Source organism: Pinus tabuliformis, chromosome 8 (assembly GCF_031772625.1).
Source record: "Pinus tabuliformis cultivar Carrire ecotype Pingquan chromosome 8, CPIR1, whole genome shotgun sequence".
Classification (NCBI taxonomy): domain Eukaryota; kingdom Viridiplantae; phylum Streptophyta; class Pinopsida; order Pinales; family Pinaceae; genus Pinus; species Pinus tabuliformis.
This window is the reverse complement of record NC_142294.1, coordinates 1,764,969,832-1,764,990,650: the sequence shown is the minus strand read 5'-3', so window position 1 is coordinate 1,764,990,650 and position 20,819 is coordinate 1,764,969,832.

Sequence of the window (20,819 nt, the reverse complement as noted above, 5' to 3'; positions counted from 1 at the left end):
CTTAATCTAACTGTCAATGAAATGAATAAACAGCAGCCTCGTTTGGAAAGAGAACCATGTACATCACGTGAGCAAGAACATTCCGAAAGATCTAAGTGCATGAACAAACTCCTACCAATCGATTCCCAAACATAAAAAGCTACTTTAACCAACAAAAACAACCAAAATAACAAAGCAAGATCTAAAGAGCAAATTTTATTTTGAGAACGCAGCAAACACACATCAAGATAAACAGGGGAGGTACTGGGCGCTTGAGATGGGCCCAACCCCAAGAGCTACAACCTCCCAAGAGAGATTTAGAGCTGGTGCAAAGCTGAATTCATCTTTATTAATCAAGAATGAAGAGTTACATCAAAACTGTCCACAAGGAGAGCTTGAGAATGAGCTGAAAGCAAAGCTAGTCTATTGCCTACAAATCGAATTACAAAATGACTACAACAAGGCTATGAAATGACTAACTACTAGCTACTATCTACTGGTTAATGAAATGACTAACTGGCTAACCAAAATGAGGCCCTAAGCCTTCTTATTTATACAATTTGAGGACCCAACAGTCCTCCTAAAATTTAGGGACTTGGCTGCCCAAGACTTGTAGTTAACAGCAGTCCTACTTGACTTGCTTGGCTGCCCTTGTGCTCATTGATTTGGTGGCCTTTGAACTCCGAGCTGATGGTGGAGAATTCGAGGTAAGGGCCCATAAATGAGGGGGACACCTTCCTACAAATCCTCTAGCTTGTTCTCCCACGAATTTGGCTGCCAAGTGCTCATTAAGACCTTCAATTTTTTCTCCAAGTGGACCAAAAAGGCTACACAAAGCACCCATTAGACTTGTTGGCATAATGACTAACCAAATTCACTCTATTAACATAAAAATAATCAAAAACATGCAATAAACCAATGAGAATGGTGGATTAAGTCAACTTAGGAGGTTGAATGAGCCCAAATAATTGTCCATTTTTGGGGCTCATCATCACCCCCCTACTGAAAGTGTTGCTCATCCTCTAAGCAACCAATCTCTCTCCTCGTCTTTGATCGCCCTGGTGGCTTCTTTGGCTAACATCTCGGCTGATTTCTCCTTTGGCTTCCCTCTTTTCAAACTTCCTGTAGAAACAGTTCGCTGGCTTCCTGTAGAAACAGTCCTCTGTCTTCCTGTAGAAACAGACAGCACCACTGTATCTTGCTTGGCTGTGGGCGATTTTCCTTTCAGCTGGGCTGTGGCAGCCTTCATCTTCTCCTCCTTTCTGCTCTTCTTCCCCACTGCCTGCTGCTTGCAACTCTGAGCTAGTGTGATTTGATTAAGTAATATTTGAATGAGTGAGGATTTAATGAGGAGGATCTATCTCCTATAATCTCTCCTCCTTGTCTCATTCGAGTTTCTGCTATTTAATTAGCCAAAATTGCCATGATTTTCTCCCAAAAACTCAATGACGAGGCTCATCAATATGCTGATAGGCCTGATGGATATGCTGAGAAACAAATTGGTGGTGGGGTAGAGGCTGGTACTTGAGGCCTTGGACTATGATATGTTCGCCATGCAACTGAACCTTCTTCCATCTCTCTTTATACCATTCAAGCTCTGCCATGCTACTTTGTTTTACGCTTAATTCAATAGCTAGCTTATCAACATTTGTGTTATACCCTTTTTCAGTTTCGCCAGCTTTTCGTAGGGCCAGCTGTGCATGATCATTCTGAGCTCCAACGTCAATAGCTTCAAGCTTATGTGCTCTGAAAGACAGGCCTGTACAATCTCATCAAAAGAAGTTTGTTGGCTTCGCATAGTCAAACTAAGCATTTCCAAAACCGTCTGAGCGTTTTGAATACAAGCTACACCATTGCCTGAGCAAAGCATGTAAGTGCCAAAAGGTCTGTATGGGTTGCTTGGAGAAACAAAGATCTGTTTCAGAAGAGTCCTACAAGCATCTTGAATTAAAGAATCAGGCACATTTGTGCCCTGCCAATAAGGAAAAATGGTAGTCAAGGAGTTAGCAATGGACTCAATCAGTGCAAGGAGCATCCGAGGAACAATATCATGCTTGGAAACCACGTGACAAAAGTTTCCGCCCCAGTTCTCGCGGCCAACTGCTTCAACAAGCCTTCCATGTCCGACCAGAGGGCAGCCAACGTGATACAAAAGGGAGAGCTTTGCCTTAGCCTTTTCCCAGAACCCATAATGTGGCCAAGGTTGCAACTGCCCCTCCTATGGAGTGACCCACAAATATGATGGGCTTGAGTTCCTTATGTTTGAAGTCCGTGTAAATCTGCAACTTTGCTTGGAAATCTGTTTTCTCGATTATATGGAGAAACAACATAAGAGCTCCTGGATGAATGAAGGCTGGTTCACCATCATCACCCTTGAGGCATTCAGAGGAGACCTTTTGAACAGTTTTTATATTGTCCTCTCCACGTTTACTCTGGTTGACAATGAAATCTTCTACTCTTTGAAGCGAAAGCGACACATACAAAATCTTCATGCTCATTCACAGTAAAGCCCTCTTAATTGCTTGCATGAAGAGACTCTTCCCAAACCTTGGGCAGTAGTCCATATGAGACAAGAAAAGTTGAAATCTCCTGACCACCAATGAACTCTGGAGTTTTCGTTTCTGACTCCATGGCCTGCTATTGCTACTGGATTTATTCCACAATGGTGTCGGATCTCAGAGCTTTCTTCAAGCTCCAAACTGGATGAAGAACCTTAGGCTTCTCTGCTCTGGAAGACTCTGCTGCACTTTCTTGTAGAAGACCCCACCCGTTTCCTGTAGAATGTGATTCTGCCTTTGAGTGAGCCCGATGCACGAGTGAAATTCGAGAACAGGTAGGAAAATCAGCGGAGGATGATAAGTTAAGCCGATTGTGGAAGCAGAGGATGTATACTTCAGTTTAACATGATGCAAGTGCAAGTTGACTAACAATTTATGAATTTCAGCTGAGCGCTCATTAATTCTGCGTGATTTTTGGTGGAGTGAGGTGGCAAAACGTGTGCTGGCCCATATGAACTGCTGTGCTATCATGAACTGCATGTCTCCTTCTATTTGTTAATCAATTGAAGCCCTGTGCGTTGAAGTTCAACAAATCTTCCATTGCCTGTGTTTCTCAACTTCCACGTGAATGACTATCCACGCAGGCTGCGTGACTTTCTCGTGAGTGCTAGAGAATTGGGTGTCGCTTAATTTCACCATTCCATTCGTTCATGCAATGCTTAGACTAGATTCATGCAATAGATGAACAAGGTTTAGTCACGTACCTGAAGTCAAACGGCTGCTTGTGAAGCTTTTTGCTGCTGCATGCTTGGATCCTTTGATTGCATGAGGGCTTGGCTGATGGTTTTTGATTGCTTTTCCTTGTGCAAGTGTCCTCTGGCCGGATCTGAGCTGCATGCAATTGTTTCCACGTTCAGATCTGCACCTTCAAGCTGCTGCTGCTGCATGGTCACAAAACCAGAACTTGTTTTCGCCATTGCTCTCAAACGGTAAATCGGATTGATCTGAAACTCGGTGAGCATGTTCCTATCATCATTATGCATCTCCCATAGCAAAATCGTGATCAATGGATGTACGGATTTCGAGAAAAATGGAAAATGGTTGAAGATTTTAGAGATCGATTTCTCGGAAACCGTGCATCGGAATCGGCTAAAACTGCTTGGGTAGGTTACCATCACTCATGTGCATATCCCCATGAAACAGGTTTTGAAACAGATGCACGGATATGGAGAAAATGTAAAAATGGATGATGGTGATGGACGCTGATTTCTTGGAAACCGTGCACCAGAACGGCATGAAACTGCTCAGGCATGTTGTCATCACCCTTGTACAATTCGCCATAAAACGGTTTGTCAAATGGATGCATGGTTCTCAAGTTATGGCAAAAACAAATTTTGTTCTATGTCTTTTTGCTTCAAGGCTTTTCGCAAGTGGTTGCATGGAAGGAAAAACTGAGCTTGGGCTGTGATGCAGGTATGGAGATGATGGAGGAGGAGTTGGAAGATTGCATGAGGACTTCTGAACCCTTGAGGAAGCTACCATTTTTGCCAAACCACTTTTTGAAATCCATGTCTAGTTTCCCACAATTTCTACAGGAAGTTCCTGTAGAAGCACAATGAGAAGCACAATGAGGTGGAAAAAATGATGGAGAAAGGCAAGGGATGGCCACACAAGTGCTTGCAGGTCTAATCAACAGATTCCCACCATTAGATTCACTTTTGAAATTGGATTTGGCTCGTCCAAAGGTTCTACAGGATGTTTCCTGTAGAAATACAGAGCTTCCTGTAGAAGGCACAAGAAAAATTCCTTTAACCTTGATTTGAGTGCTCCTCCTGTCATGAAACGTCCTTCTTGCAACCTGTAATGTCATTGCTGCAACATGAAATTATTCAATGGAGATTAGCTTTATTTTTCTTTTCCTTTTTCTCTTTTTTTTTTTTTTGAAAAAACAACTAGGGCGCCTCATGGAGGTTTTCACCCTAATTGCCTGCCTTGGGCGCCTCCAAGGGAGGTTTTCACCCAAAGATATTATTCTCTTTTCTCTTTCTTTTTCCAACCCATTGACCGCCTCATGGAGGTTTTCAATCAATGAGCCAATCTAAGGCGCCTCCGAGGAGGTTTTCACCTTAGATTTCTATTTTCCTCTTTTTTTCATTTTTTTCTTTTTCTTTTTTCATTTTTTTCTTTTTTTTTTTCTTTTTTCTACCCTACCCTACTTGAAAAACAAAATCGTTCTCAAGTATAAGAATACTTCCAATGGAGCCATGTGCACATCGAGATTAGAGACAAAATTATGTGGAGGCTCGAAATGCATGCTTTGACAACTATCCAAATTTCAGAGACAAAATGATCTGACTTTGAAAGTACAAAACATAGCTGAGGAGGAGAGTACTGCTACAACTTAGTGACTGTCTGGAACCATGTCTCAATATAGCTTTGATATCCTTGGTCCTTTTTCTGATCTCGATCATTCTTCATGTCACCTTCTAACATGACTTTCTCATCTTCCTCTTTTTGTTGATCTTTCTCTTGACTACATGGAGGGTTTGATGGTAACCATGAGGAAACTCTCTCGATCTTTGATTCTGATCTATTCTCTTCATCAAGTGCAGCCCATGGTTCTTTGATCTCCTCTTTTGAATCTTCTTTTGATGGATGTGATCCTTCAATGCTTTCAAGATGATCTCTTTTTTGCAACACTCTTCCTGAGCTTTGGTGAACATCATTGAGCTCAAAAGGAGTCATTTGCACATGTTGTGCCTCAGCTTTGCAATTGGGTTGAGCTACTCCATGGTATGGTTTTGGAAATGGTGGTATGGGTAGCTGAGTGGGGGTGTATATTTGAGATGGATGTGGATGGGGTTGTGGTTGAGCAGGAATTTGGGGTTGCCTTGGTGGAGGAGGAGGTGATGGTTGTGGATGAGCAGGTGGTGGAGGAAAATGAGCGGGATGAGAGTTGTACTGGGGCCTCCACTCCTGATAAGGTGCATTCCACTGAGGCTGTGGCTGAGCATAAGAGTGAAATGAATGAGCAACTGGTTGGGCATAATATGGATCTGTGAAGGAACAAGGAGGAGGTGTGAACCAGGAAGGATGAGCAGGGGGACCCCAAGAAGGCATGAAAGTGGCTTGATAGGGGTCATAATAGGTCTCGGGTGTCCCTTCCAGTTCCTGTTGGTAAGATCTAGGTCCATGCGGTCAACTTTGGTTCATGTAATAGAGTGATTCAGTGGCTCCTTTGGCTCTTTGATATGCAGCTTTGATTCTGGGTAAGGAAGGGCACTGATCTATAGGATGGTATTCTTCATAGATGAAACACACTTCTAGGGAGTGCAATGGACATTCATTCCTAGGATGCTTTCTAGTGCACCTGGGACAAAAGATGACCAAAGCCCTCTTGGCTTCCTCTTGCTTCTTTTGGATCCGCAAGGTATCCAGTTGCATGGCAAGAAACTGCCTCATATCACTCTTGAAATCTTTGATCTGATTTTCAAATTCATCTTTGGACAAGATGTTGCTCCCAACATTTCTACTTGTAGCCATTTGCTCCAGAGGAATGTTTTCTTCTTCTTCTCCCCTAGAGGTTATTTAAATATGCCTTGATGTCCACCCAGGGGTTCTTTAATCACAGCCATTGAAGAAGAGAGAACGCTGGCTGTGTGAAGCAGTGGGGGTGTTGTGCAATCATTTTTCTAACTTATCTCTACTCCTACAAGGCATGAAATGAAATCTTTTTGGTTTTTTTTGCTTTTTTCTACTTCTACTTGCAAAACTGAAATAGATTGAACTGCAACTAACTATCTTGCTAAAATGAAAATGCGGAATTGAAATGAAAGCATGAAAGGACTAATTTATTTTGCTCAAATGAAATTGCAGGAATGAAATGCTAGGCTACGCTTACGGAATTGAAATGCTAATCTACGCTTGCAAAAATGAAATTGCGGAATTGAAATGCTAATCTATGAAAGCGGGAAATGCTAATCTACTTTTGCAAAAAGGAAATTGCATAATGGAAATGAAATAAACTACTTAGCAGAAGGTTGTAGTGGAAAATAGAAGAAAAGCGACAATCACCAATACTCTGACGCTTCCCGGGCAATGGCGCCAAAAAGATGGCGGGCTCCAGTATTGTAGCAATAATGCTACAACTCCTGGAGCTTCCTATCTCTAATTTTATCAACCCGGTAGTTCGTAACAAACTTGGAAGCGACGGTGCTGTATGCACAAGTACTAGCTCTTGCCGCAGCTGTCACTTGGTCAGCTGGCACAAGTCCGCTAGGGGCTCAAGCCAACTTCTATGAGCTCTTAGAAGAAGATTTTTAACTGATGGACGAAAGCTAACTCAAAGGAAGCTAATCTACTTGCGGAAAGAAACTGAAAGCCAAAAAGAAACACAAACCCTAGCAAACCCTAATTCTACCAGCTAGTCCTACTGATGCAAAGGAAAGAATTCAAACTACGAAAAGAGATGCCACTACTTCTAGGAAGGTAAAATGCATGTATCTAAGTTATCACTATCTGAAGAAAACATCTTTTTGTGTTTTTGCTTAAGTTGTTGAAATTATCATGCATGTGCTTCTAACTAGTTTTCCACTGTGCAGGGATGGATCAAGGGATGAAATGCTTTGGGAAAGGTTGGGATGGTACAGAGAGGGTCTAAGGGATCCCTAACATTCTTGCTGAGAGTTTCACAAAGTCTGGATGCCATGCAACCGTGTTTATGAACTTCTACAGGAAGTCTGCAGGGGTTTCTACAGGATGTTCTGTAATTTTTCTACAGGATGTTTCGAAATGGGATTTTTGAGGATGGGTGATTGATGGAAGATGCATGGATGGTTATGGAGGTAGGATGGGGGTCTGAAGTGACCCAGGAACTGATGGATGGAGTGGTGAGATGAGATGTGGAAGGCTGATTTGGCTTTAAGGTAGTTGAGACAACAATGGAGAAGAAGGTAGGGTTACGTGGGCAAGAGGATGGGTGTGAAGCGAGAAGCCTAGATATGGGATGAATCAGATGGCTCTGATGAAGCTTGACCATGTGAGTGAGTGATAGATATGCCCTGCACAATGCACATTCAACCGAATCAATGAATCCTTGCAAACAAACTAAGTCCTAGCTAACTTAATCTAACTGTCAATGAAATGAATAAACAACAGCCTCGTTTGGAAAGAGAACCATGTACATCACGTGAGAAAGAACATTTCGAAAGATCTAAGTGCATGAAAAAACTCCTACCAATCGATTCCCAAACATAAAAAGCTACTTTAACCAACAAAAATAACCAAAATAACAAAGCAAGATCTAAAGAGCAGATTTTATTTTGAGAGCGCAGCAAACACACATCAAGATAAACAGGGGAGGTACTGGGCGCTTGAGATGGGCCCAACCCCAAGAGCTACAACCTCCCAAGAGAGATTTAGAGCTGGTGCAAAGCTGAATTCATCTTTATTAATCAAGAATGAAGAGTTACATCAAAACTGTCCACAAGGAGAGCTTGAGAATGAGCTGAAAGCAAAGCTAGACTATTGCCTACAAATCGAATTACAAAATGACTACAACAAGGCTATGAAATGACTAACTACTAGCTACTATCTACTGGTTAACGAAATGACTAACTGGCTAACCAAAATGAGGCACTAAGCCTTCTTATTTATACAATTTGAGGACCCAACAGTCCTCCTAAAATTTAGGGACTTGGCTGCCCAAGACTTGTAGTTAACAGCAGTCCTACTTGACTTTCTTGGCTGCCCTTGTGCTCATTGATTTGGTGGCCTTTGAACTTCGAGCTGATGGTGGAGAATTCGAGGTAAGGGCCCATAAATGAGGGGGACACCTTCCTACAAATCCTCTAGCTTGTTCTCCCACGAATTTGGCTGCCAAGTGCTCATTAAGACCTTCAATTTTGTCTCCAAGTGGACCAAAAAGGCTACACAAAGCACCCATTAGACTTGTTGGCATAATGACTAACCAAATTCACTCTATTAACATAAAAATAATCAAAAACATGCAATAAACCAATGAGAATGGTGGATTAAGTCAACTTAGGAGGTTGAATGAGCCCAAATAATTGTCCATTTTTGGGGCTCATCACGGGGATGTATAAGAGCGCTATTACAATTTCTTGTTTACTGCATTGACAGAATGCGGGCTAGGTGATTGCAAATTTTCAAAAGGCTAGAAACTAGGCTAGTTAGTGTTTAGATCTTTTGTTGGGCCAGGGTCAATATTTAGGTTAGCAATAGTTCAGATCGTCTTTTGGGTCTCTTCTATCTGTTATGTCTCTTCTATCCGTTGGTTCTCAAGGGTTTTACACTGATTCTCGCCTTTGTATAAATTGATATATTATGCTCGTTGATATAGCATTCAAAATAACTTTCAATATAGCAAAATCTGAATAATTGGGAAGCAAATTTCATTCACTTAGTAACAACCAAAAATAAATAGATATTGAAATAAAAAGTATATGGAATGCCATATAAGATCCTAGCAAATGTGGATAGGCTCTAAATTTTTCTTACCTGGAGACTGCCGCTTGGTGGGGGCTTCTAAGATGAAAATTATGGCCGCTTCCACTACCTCCCATTCCAGAAAATTTGTTGTTGTCCCGTCTTTTCCCTATCTATGCCATGCACTCACTCCCCATATTTGAGGATGTCTGCCTGATGGACAGATTTCTTGGTCCATGAAATCCCCAGGACTAATGCACCTTCGCATTGTGATTGCTATTAGTGCGATGAGTATTATTGCTACTAGCCCCCTGTTGCGGCTGCCCGCTTCCTCCCATAGGAAAAAACATCATTGGATACCTCAAACAAGATGGGGTCCAAGAACAATGACTTATAACTAAATCTAATAATTTTTTGGTCTTTGCATACCCACTTCAGCTTAACAAGCCTAGTAAAGCTCAGGATTGAAAGAAAAATATATTTAATAAAAGCCCTAACGCTGAGGGTTTGACAGTGAAATTGTGAACAAATTCAGCGAAATAAAGATCGACAGATAGGGGAGAAGGAGGCTAGCTCAAAGCCAAACACATCCATAGAATAGTATTTTGTTATACTAATAACATGCATGGTATTACATAACTCTAATGTAGAGTGAACACCAAAAATTGATAAAAAAAATGTAACCCCTCTTACAAATTATCCCTAATATTGAATCTATTTAAGTACCTTACAAACCTCGTATATATAGGAAACTAGAGTAGCTGCAAAAGGTTCAAAGTTATAATAGAGAATCAACCAACCATAAGCCACTTAACAAAAAAAAAGAGTACAAAAGAGTTTATTTCTTTAGAGAGATACGCAAATTATCCATAAAAGTAGGTGCAAAGAATATATGAGATGACTCATTAGCCTTGTGTACTTTGCCTTATATAAATCCACATATTCAACCTTCTACATGTTTACTTCTACAAATTCATATTTTTTCAAGTTTTGTTGAGCTTCTCTCTGTGCCAAAACTTAGTTAAAGATGATACACAAAAATGCCTCGGTCATGCCTTCCAACTCATCGTTGAGTTGGGTTCTATGCTTCATATATGTCCTCCTCTTATCACCAATATTTGAATCGCGTGGCACATATCAAACTTTCACCTAGTAAGTATGGCTTGTACCTATGATAACTCCCCTTATCTAAATATTGGATTATGATGATCACAAGTAGGTAACTTTCTTTATGAAGCCTTTACATGTGTAACTTTATTATGGTAGGACTAGCATACATAGGTAGATCTCTAATATCCCTGTCGATTTTTTATTACAATTGCACATAATGATAACTAGAATAACCATGGGGAAATATATACACGTGCAACATAGCTACTTTAGGCAATCATAACCCTCATCTTAGCCACATTACTAGATAGTCTTCCCAAAATATGTTTGATATCTCCTCCCAATTGTATTTTTCAACTAAAAGGATCCATCAAAGCTTAGCTCAATTTCACGTTGGCCTTCTCAATTCTAAATGTACAACTACCTTAAAAATGGTGATGTTGAAAAATTGGACCAAAATTATAGGAAAGACTAGTGGCCAAGTCCTTCACTTACTTTACCTTCATTGTCCATACCTAACTAATGAGAGCACAAGAACACCTACTTCTCTAGACGCACCTATAATAATTTTGTGGGTTTAGCTAAATACCCTTTGGTTAGTGTTTACACATCAGTCTAGATACTAAAATGATGTGCCTACAATCATAATCCACTAGGTGTATTTTCTCTTAAAAAACTATGCAAATATAGATGTCCCTTTTATGGCCAAGTTCCACCAAAATGGTTCCTCCTTGGTCTAGTTGCATGAAGATGAGTGCAAACCAACTTCTTGTCATGGTAATAATTGCTAGCAACTGGTCCAATAAATGTCCCCAAATTTCCACAGTCCAATGCTTCAATCGCCCAAGGGTATAATTTCGACCATGAACCCTTCCAACAAGCACAATACTCTCAGTAAATGCATCTTGGGCCATACTGATACCTTCTCCGAATACCAACAGACGCCCCTTCTCATGCACCTTGGTGCATTTTGTTTTTTTCTTCCCCCCTCGTTCTCTGTGCATGGTCTATCGGGTGTTGTTCGTCCTCTGCTGACTCATACTCATCCAAATCCGATGCTCTAATATCCTCAATACCAGGTTCCTGACGAGTGATGCCATCAAAATGTCCTGAAGTGCGAGCTGCATGAGCAAGTCGCTAGCCTTGGGGGTCTACTCCTGATGAGCATGGTACATTATTCTCAGTATTTACGACGCCATATGTATCAGTCCCATGAACACTCATGCCCCCAACCGCCACATAAGACACCCCTTGTACATTTGTTGCGAGACCCTGTTGTTCGAGTTCCCAGTACTATAACTCTGATGGTGATGGGATATTCAGGATCGATTGAGCCTGGTTCTCCTGTAGTTGAAGAAAGTTAGAATTTATCGTCGAGCCCGGGTGGGAAAACCCTAGGGCATTTAGGGAAACCTTCACATCATCCATCTCTTAGGTAAATGCATTGACCTAGACTTCTGGTTCACGGTGTGTCGCCTTTGAAACCCCAGTTTGGTGTTGATGTGGCCCCTCAACCCAAATTTGGGAAGCCTCCATAGAATGAGAAGAATAATCCACAAGTTCCTCGTCGATACAAAATGATGTTCACATGTACTCCGTTATACTATCCCTATGTGATGTTGTGCACGGCACCCTCTGAGAGACATTGGCCCAACTGAACAAAACGTTCACCTCCACCGTTCGATCCCCTTACTAGTTGACCGAGAAAACCCGCAAGACCATAAGCTGCCAAACCGCCGCAGATAAATATAAACCAGGTGCACTGACCCTTGTTGGCTAGTGTTGTGACCATTCCCTCACGCTGTTATCGCTCCCGAGTGCAGGTGAAAACCCATCTTCACACTAGAAAAAACCCTAGGGTTAGACTGCCATGGAAATTCCTCTTGGATTCTTCCATATGATCTTCTCTAGACAAATTCTTTATTTCCATTTGCTTTCTGTTCTATCTGCAATTTCTTATTTAATATTGGAGCATCTCCATAGATTAGTTAGCCTTACTAAACCAAACATTTTATTAGAAATAATCATTAATCTTATAACATTACGACTTCACTGCACTTTTTAACCACACACAACTTATTTTTATGTCACCATAATTCACCTTTAATGTAACATGATTACATTGAAAAATCAACCAAAATCCCCTCAAATAAATTTTCCTACATAGAAACAAGCGTCATATGATTAATAATTCTTTACCATAAGCAATACCTCCCTATTAAGCCAAATAAAACACTTACACATTTCATTTAATGGAATTTAATTCCAATTGAAAAACACAAAATCATTTCATTTAAGTTCCATTCAAAGTTTCACGACATTTCTGCTTTTCAAATATCAAAATTTGTTCATTTCCCTCGCATTCCAGGGTTTTTCAAATATCAAAATTTTTCCATTTCCCTCGCGTTCTAGGGAGGAAGGTCGCCATGTCATCCCATTTTGTTTCTCAAATATCAAAACCTATTCATTTTCCTCATGTTGCAGGGTTTTTCCAGGGAAGAAAGAGGAAGGTCGCGGCCATGTTGTCACAGGTTTGATTTGATAGATTTGTTTGAATATAAGAAATTGGATTCTAGGTGCCTCCAATCATGGTGGTTTCATTCTACGAAGGGATTTTCACAAGGTTGCCCACACTCCTGTGCGATGGCCCATTCCCAAGCCTCCATCACTCTTTGCAACTTTAAAACACTTCTAGACAAGTGCAAGAGGCACTCAAGAGGCTGTATGTACAAGATTCCGTAGAGGAAGATGGAGCCGAAGGTATGGGTTATGTGCCAAAGAAGACGACAGTTGTCTTTCCGACCCTGAAATCAGTGAAGAAATTAAGCGAAAAAGAGAGAAAAAATGTGTTGATTAAGACAAGGAAATAAAATGTCCCATGACTGTAGGAGGTCATCATCTAGATGCTCTGCCACATGTGGATTGTGATGATCCAGTCGTCCCTATAAATTTAAGAGACACAAAAAGGGCCTCAGATTTGCCTGCGCCACAGGGTTCCAAGAGTTCCGAAGCAATGAAATCAGATGCCGAGGAAATGTATGTGAACCGAGACAAGCAGGATCGAGGCTCTGTGCCAGAGGAGAGGTTTCCAGAGGATACTAAACCCACTCAAGAGGTAGGTAACTACATTTTATTTTTATTGTTTAATTATAAGAATTAATGCAAGAAACTTGTCCATGAGTGACTTCTGTTGGTTTAGGTGATAAGTCTGGATGGTAATTTTTCTACCAAAATCCCCCGGTGCTTTCCTGTTATGCCATTTAGGTGGCATGGACAACAGTGATAGTGAAGCCTGGTGGTTGGGTTAAACTCTGTTGACCTCACTAGTGAACCAATGCCTTATTGGTGGCTTATGTAGAGATTTTCACTTTCGAAATAACTAATAGCTTGCCATATGTCATTCAATAGAATAGTTTAGGTTGGAGGTCGATATTCCCAAGTAAATTTTTGTTAAAACTACGACGGGCAAAGAATGGACGATTAGATCTACCCCTGACCGATGGACTTCTCTACCCTGTGCTACATACCCATTTGATGACAGGCAACATTATTCAGATCAATGTCAGTAGAGGTGTGACTAGTATACCTCTTTTCCATTCAGTTCTTGTTCCTATTATCATTTCCATTGCTCTGTTGGGATTACACTTCTACAACACCACCAGTTTTTAAGTGCATGATATATTCAGGGAGATGGGTGGGTTCAAGTTGCTTATCCGTCAAAATTCTATAGTCACAGTTCTAGTTTTGTTTTGTTTCTGGTTATGTTTATGTTTCCTATTTCTAGTAAAGTAGGTTTTGTATCTCCAAAACTCAATTTTATAGTGGTAATGTACGCTGTCATGGAGGTGATTTACACTTATTATTCGCCAGAAACCTTGTGTCCTATTTCTTGTTCTATTCACCATGTATTCATGTCTCTTGTTTTGTTTATGTTTTACCCTTTTTGGTAAAATATGCTTGGAATGTGGATTGATATTTTAATAATTCCATAACAAATTTCCTATAAATATAAGGCAAAGTAATGCACAGGACTTGAGTAGGTCATGAAATGTTCAAATAGAAAAATCGTCTTTGATGTTGGTATAGCTATAAACGTTTTGGGTGAAAATCCAAATATTTTGATTCGATTTTTCTTAAAATTATGTTATCGAATCATTTTTTACTATTTTACATATATGGAAAAACCTCAGCCCTGCCGAGTAAGTTCATGTAGGTTCTCTACTTTACAATCTTTTTTTTTTTTCTTCGCTTGACCTAATAATATTTTTCTTATAATTATGAAACCTTAATCATTGTTTTTAAAAAAAAGGCTATACCTTACTTCCAGTTTCGTGGATCTGTGAATATCTGAATCCACAATAATTTTGAATTATTGAGAGGCACACTGTTCCTCAAATTCCCAATTTTATAAGGATTGTTTGCTCTTAGATATGGATGTGGATTTGTATAGAGATTTCTGAAATGTGGGCTCTTTATGATTGATAACAGGAAAACAATGGATGCTCTGAGAAAGCAGGCAAACAAATTGATAGAGCAGGTTGAGAAACAGCAGCAGGTATTGCATTGTAGTCATTTTAATTTTATGTTTTCCAAATTTGAACTAGGAAGGGAACAAAAATGGATGCATATGCCACTATTCCTTCATACTAGCGGGAATTTAATCCTTTTGTAATTATAAGGCTCGTAGGTAATGGAGTTGGGGTTCCCGGATAATCACATTGTGATTGTGTGAGGGATTTAGATTAGTCATGGGTTTTTGTCAATAGTTCAACGTGTTGCATTTGCCTTTAAACCATACCCACTTCACTTGTATGTTAAAACTTGAGCTTGAGTTATGACCATAGAGTTCCTTCCTGATCTGCCTATTATGGATATGGATCATTATCATTTGGTAGTTGGCAGCTGCTCTATGATCAGTGCAAAGTACGTCGTGTTGTGGGGTAATGTGGCCTCTAGATTGGCAACCTGCTAATACTTGCAAGTAAGACCACCAATTATGTGTAACTAGCACTAGTAGTTGTGACACATCCATTGATTGTTGATGTAGACAACTCTTTTTACAGTGAACCTTGATCAGGGGTGATGCCAGCGTAACTTCTATATAATGGGATGATAGCAATGTTCAATGTCTCTCCTCAAAGAAATGTGGGATTTGAGGATAATAATTGATGCAAAGGAACTTTACGTATCCTCTTTAGTTTACTATAACAACTACACTAAATAACCAAGAAAGGCACTATGGCTAGCTCAAGTGCATGGAGAGCTATTCGTATTAGAGTCTATGCCATCCAGGTGATGTATGATTCAGTGTAATTTGTACCAATGATCTCTATTTAGTATTTTCCGGTCATTTTATTGACTACTGGACTCACAGGTCTCTTTACCTAATGAAATTGATGTTATATTGAGTTTTGGAGCCATCGAGTAAAAAATGGGCATTCTGCCCCTTGTCTTTCAGCAAGACTTTCCCTTGTAATGTGAAAATCACTGACTAAGAACCTGCCAGTTTCAATATTTCTTTGCCCATTAGCTATATTCAAATTCCAGAGGATGACTATCTTGAATAGGCAGAGTCTACCTCGCTGATGACTGTCGGGTGACTATGCTTATCTCCCTTTACATCGTGTCTACTGGGTGACATGAGAATGGCCTCCTTTTGAATATTGCAATTAATTTTTTCGTTAATATTTTCTTTTTCTTTAAATATTTTGAGTATAACTTGCAAGATGCCAAAGCAATATTGTTTAGGTTACTTCAATAAAAAAAAAATCTGATACTAAAAATCCTCTGCTATGGTCTGTAAGTTGATTTGCCAATGGCCATATGATTGTTTCTCTCTCTCTAATACCCAGCTATGTAGTGCACACTGCACTCTCAGCGGGTAGTTTCCATACATAATTTATTGTTTTCATTAGTTAAACTTTTCGACATGAAACTTTCCTTTTTCCATGGAAAAAATCTTAATTTATATTGAGTAGAAAGAATGGAAATACATTCTTTATATGCTCTTGGCATGAGTACATAATGAGATGAAATATAAGGCCTTTCATGTTTTAATATTTGAAAAAAAAACCTTAACTAAACACAACATATGAGTCAATTGGGGTTATTTTGGGTGGTTGGGTGGATTTGATCTGGTAATGGTGTTGCACTGCTCTGGTGGGAAGGAAAGAACAGAGAAAGAATGGAAGAAGATTTTATTAGAAGGTGGATTCAGTCATTATAAAATAATCACCATCCCTGATTTCCCTGCAGATTGTGAATTGCCTTTAGTCTTTTGTTGTGATCGATTTGCTGTGATCGAAACATAAATGTTAGTTATCTGTTTAATCATTTTAAATGATTGACGAAGCCCCTTCACAGCTTGCATTGCATCATTGGCTCTAGGGGGATCTCAGCTGGAAGGTCTGACTAATATTAAGGTCTTGATTTCAAACCAGCATTTAGTTGTGTTTACCCACCTGATCATGTTTGACAGTGGATCTGCGAATATCTGAATCCGCAATATTTTTGAATTCTTGAGAGGCACACTGTTCCTCAAATTCCCAATTTTTTAAGGATTGTTTGCTCTTGGATATGGATGTGGATTTGTATAGAGATTTCTGAAATGTGGGCTCTTTATGATTGATAACAGGAAAACAATGGATGCAATGAGAAAGCAGGCAAACAAGTTGATAGAGTAGGTTGCAAAACAACAGTAGATATTGCATTGTAGTCATTTTAATTTTATGTTTTGCAAATTTGAACTAGGAAGGAAACAACAATGGATGCATATGCCACTGTTCCTTCATACTAGAGGGAATTTAATCCTTTTGTAATTGTTAGCTACCTATATCAATAGGTTTCATATTTCATGATTGGCAGTGAAAAGGTCCAAATATGCTCTGCTTTGATGATGCAAAGATCACATATTTCCAAGAGAATACAGTCTGTGCTTATAGATTGATATAGACTCAATTTTGATGGATGGTCCAACAGCCTAATCTGGATCATGCCATGTTTTAAATTTTCAGTTGTAGAATAGAGAAAGAAGTCTGTCCAAATTGTTTAATCTTGGCAGACAAGTAGCTTAGGTAGAGAAGTGAGGCTCCCAACTGCTTAATCTGGGACCTTGGAAGCAATAAGGGTAGAATTAGATAGAAAATCAAAAGGAAAAAGCCAAAGAAAAGAAAAGGCAAATAAGGGTCTGCAAGTCCAAGTGCACCCTCCAAGAAGAAACAAAAAATGCTAGGCAAGTAGATGGGTAGGCAGTTGGGGTTGCAGAAATATCATTCCTTGCAAATAAATGAGTGCTGAAATGTCCACAAAGGAAAATCAATGGTTGAGAAGCTCCTCTTCTCCATCAGGTTGCAGCAAAGCAAGGAAGCATGTCTAACATCCCAAATTTCCGCTTTCACTCTCATTACTAACATCCCTTCATCTATTTGAGATTGGTGAGAAGATCTGAGGTTTTATGGTGGTTCTTGTTCCTTTAAAGGCCACATTTCTTGTCTAAAAATCTTTTCATTTTGATCTACTCCCTAAACTAAGTGACTTTCAAATACACTTGATGAAATCACTCCTCATTCACTTTCCTCATTCACATTAACCCCTGACTTCTATTATCTAAATCCCCTAAAATGCCCTTTCCCTACTAGTATAACACCATGGTGTATAAACCCCAAACATGGTATAAATATCCCTCCCCTTGGCACTATAGCTAAATAAGTTGTTTAGGGAGACTTTAGTCCACCAGGGGCTGTGGTCAACCCTGTCTTGGGGTTGCTCTAACCTCTGGTTATGAGCAACAACCTTTCCCCTAAGCCCTCACCTTCCCTCTGCTCAAAAACGCCACAGAAAACCCCTTTCCCCCTGCTAAACCCACTCCTAAATCTCTTTTTCCTTATAAAACCCTTATAAAACCCTTGAAAAACCCAAAAATCCTGAAAACACATGCAAAAACCCTTAACCCTAAGGTTCTCCGCCCAAAAATATTTAATTGAATATTTTAATAGGCCAACGGGACCCCCCAACCTGCACGATCCATCGGAGGACCCGCCAGCCGTCCGATCCCCACCGCCCAAGATCTAACGGTGGGCGGTCATTTTCGCTCCCCGACCTGCCGACCTTTAGCGTCTGGGGAAAGTGGTTTTCCGCCCCGTACAAGGGACGCGTGGCAGGCGGTGGGGTTGTTCGGAGCCCCCCTCCTCGATACCGCCTTTACCCAAAGGTGGTGCGGGGAACCCGCTTACCACCATCCCGTTACCGCCTTCCCCTTACGTCATCAATACGTCAGCATGACGTAGCGCCCTCCCCCGCCCCCGCGCCGTATGGCGCTCCAAGTAACCCTGCCACCTTATCCACCTGCCACCGTGTCCTGCCACCCTAGCCTACACCTCAGCCGCCACGTCATCCTCCGTACCCGGCCCCGCCATGACGTCATGCTGATGTCATCAGCGGAAAGGCGCCAATTACCCATTTTTTTCCGAATTTTGTCGTTAAAGTCATGTTTTGGGCAGTTTTTTATGTCATTTTCGCGTAAAGGAAGAGATAGTCGTTGCAGCTGCCAAAGCGCCTCCAGACCTCCAAATTCAAATTCCAACCGTTCCAATTCATCAATTCAACCTCCAGAGTTCGGCCCGCAGGCTTTTCAAGCGTTTCATCCAGGTATTCACCGTAATTCCTATGTTTGGCCCATGCATACCATCTCTCTGTAAATTTCCATTAAAATACCTGTTGAATTCCATATAAACTCTGCACCTACTACCTAAAGTGAACCAAGCTAACCTGCTTACCCCCAGAACCATAAATTCAGCATTCAAACAGGCAATTCGCGGGCCAAAACTGTGAAATTATCTTCGAGGTGCCCGGCATTGTTCCCTTTTGCCGGGTGTAGACCAACAACATTTTTTTCACTAAAGAAGACCTCATACCCTCTGCAATTCACCCCTAGCAATTCACAATCTCTGTGAACCTACCAAGACTCCAGAAGCAAGCCTGTTTTTCACTATAAAAAAGCATTTTAGACTTTGTCCACAGTTGGCCTATCACTTAAGCTCTTAAAAGCTTTGCAAACCAGTGCACTCATATCACTCAAAATCAAACCATACAATGGCTTCCCCTGCACCCACAGCTCTCAGTGTTGCTCCACTAAATCCACCCAATAAAGACCTGCAGTCTTTATCTCTTGCTGAACAGGACTACCTTATTGAAGACTATGTGGGAAATAGAGACTTTTTGCAGACCTTCAGACAGTTGAGAGAGGACTATCTGATGGGTCATGACACATATGGCGTCTGGGAGTCAAACCTGCCATACTATTGTCTCCCCTCTGTAAATGTGTTTCCTGAAATCATTCGCCTATGTGCTGAGAACTATGATGTGCACCACAGGGCCATCAGCACCCCATCTGGGAGGGTCCTTTTCTACATTAATCCTGAGACCATCAACAAAATGCTACATTTTGACCAGACAGAGCTGTTGTTCCCATTCTCTATGAACTATCTGCTGGACACTGGTACCAAAATGACCAGTGAGGAGATTCAAAGGGTCACCAGGACATTCATGAGACCTGAGTGCCAGCCTACAGGGCCACCTCCTTATTTAAATATCCACTTCACTGAAGTAGGCAGATTACTCCTGGACATGATTGCTTATGTGCTGGGGTACAACACCAGTGAGCATGTGGATCAAACCATGCTAGTATTGCTGGCTGTTTACAGCCCAGGCCAACCCCCTGCCCACAAATACAACTTTTCCAAGTTCATTGCTAATAAAATTCATGATCAGCTGAGCAGAGTGGACAGGCAGGGTGTCTTCAAGTACTCAGCCTATATTTATCATCTCTTTATGTATTATCAGTCTGAGGCTTTTCCATGCTATATCAAAAAGCTAGATTATAGAGGGGAAATAAGATCTGTCATCTTTTGGACCTCTGTCTATCACAATGTCACAAACTCGCCCTATTCCTATTGTGAGTTTGTTGACCAATTTGTGTATCCAGTCTCTTGCCTATTAATGAGGTCCCCTCCTCCCAGAATGTCAACAGAGATACAGAAGGCTCTGCAACTTTCCAAAAAATGTAAAATAGGCGATTGGTACCTATATGAGGAACACACAGTCATCAGGGTCTATGGCTGTGAGCTCTGTCCTTTCAGACTCCCAAAGTATGTGCCCATGAGGATATTTGCCTTGGAATATTATAGGCAATTGATTCAGTTGGACCTCACCCATTTCCACAGCTCCAGGAAGAAGGCTCACCTCAAGTTCAAACACCAGTTGGGCCCATTCATCATGAATAAAAATGAAGGATGGGAAGATGTTGACCTCATCCTCAAGGACAAATATAAACTATCATACAGTTTCCGGTGGGTCCCTTATGACCCTGAGGGCTTCATCACTGCAAGAAGAACCAAATACAGACTTCTAGGTTATAGGCATTGTCAATACCCACATATTGAGAAATATGCCAACCAGCAAGAATGGCTACAGGGTACTTTAGTTGAAAAGCTAATTGAAGAAGAAATAATGCTAAAGAATATGAAGGAGCTTGAAAAGACCATTGACCTAGACTTTGTGCAGCAGGTACCCCTCAAACTACCTCACTCAGCAGGAGAAGGGACCTCGGCCACAAGGACTGCACCACAGGCACCCTCTACATCAGCACCGACGACAGACAAAGGCAAAGGCATAATGGGTGCAGAGGAGGAAGCAGTGAAGGAAAAGCCTGCCCCTGTAACAGAGCAGCAAACGGAACAGCTGCCAGAACAGCAGCAAGGTAAAACTGTCCTACCACAAACTGGGCTG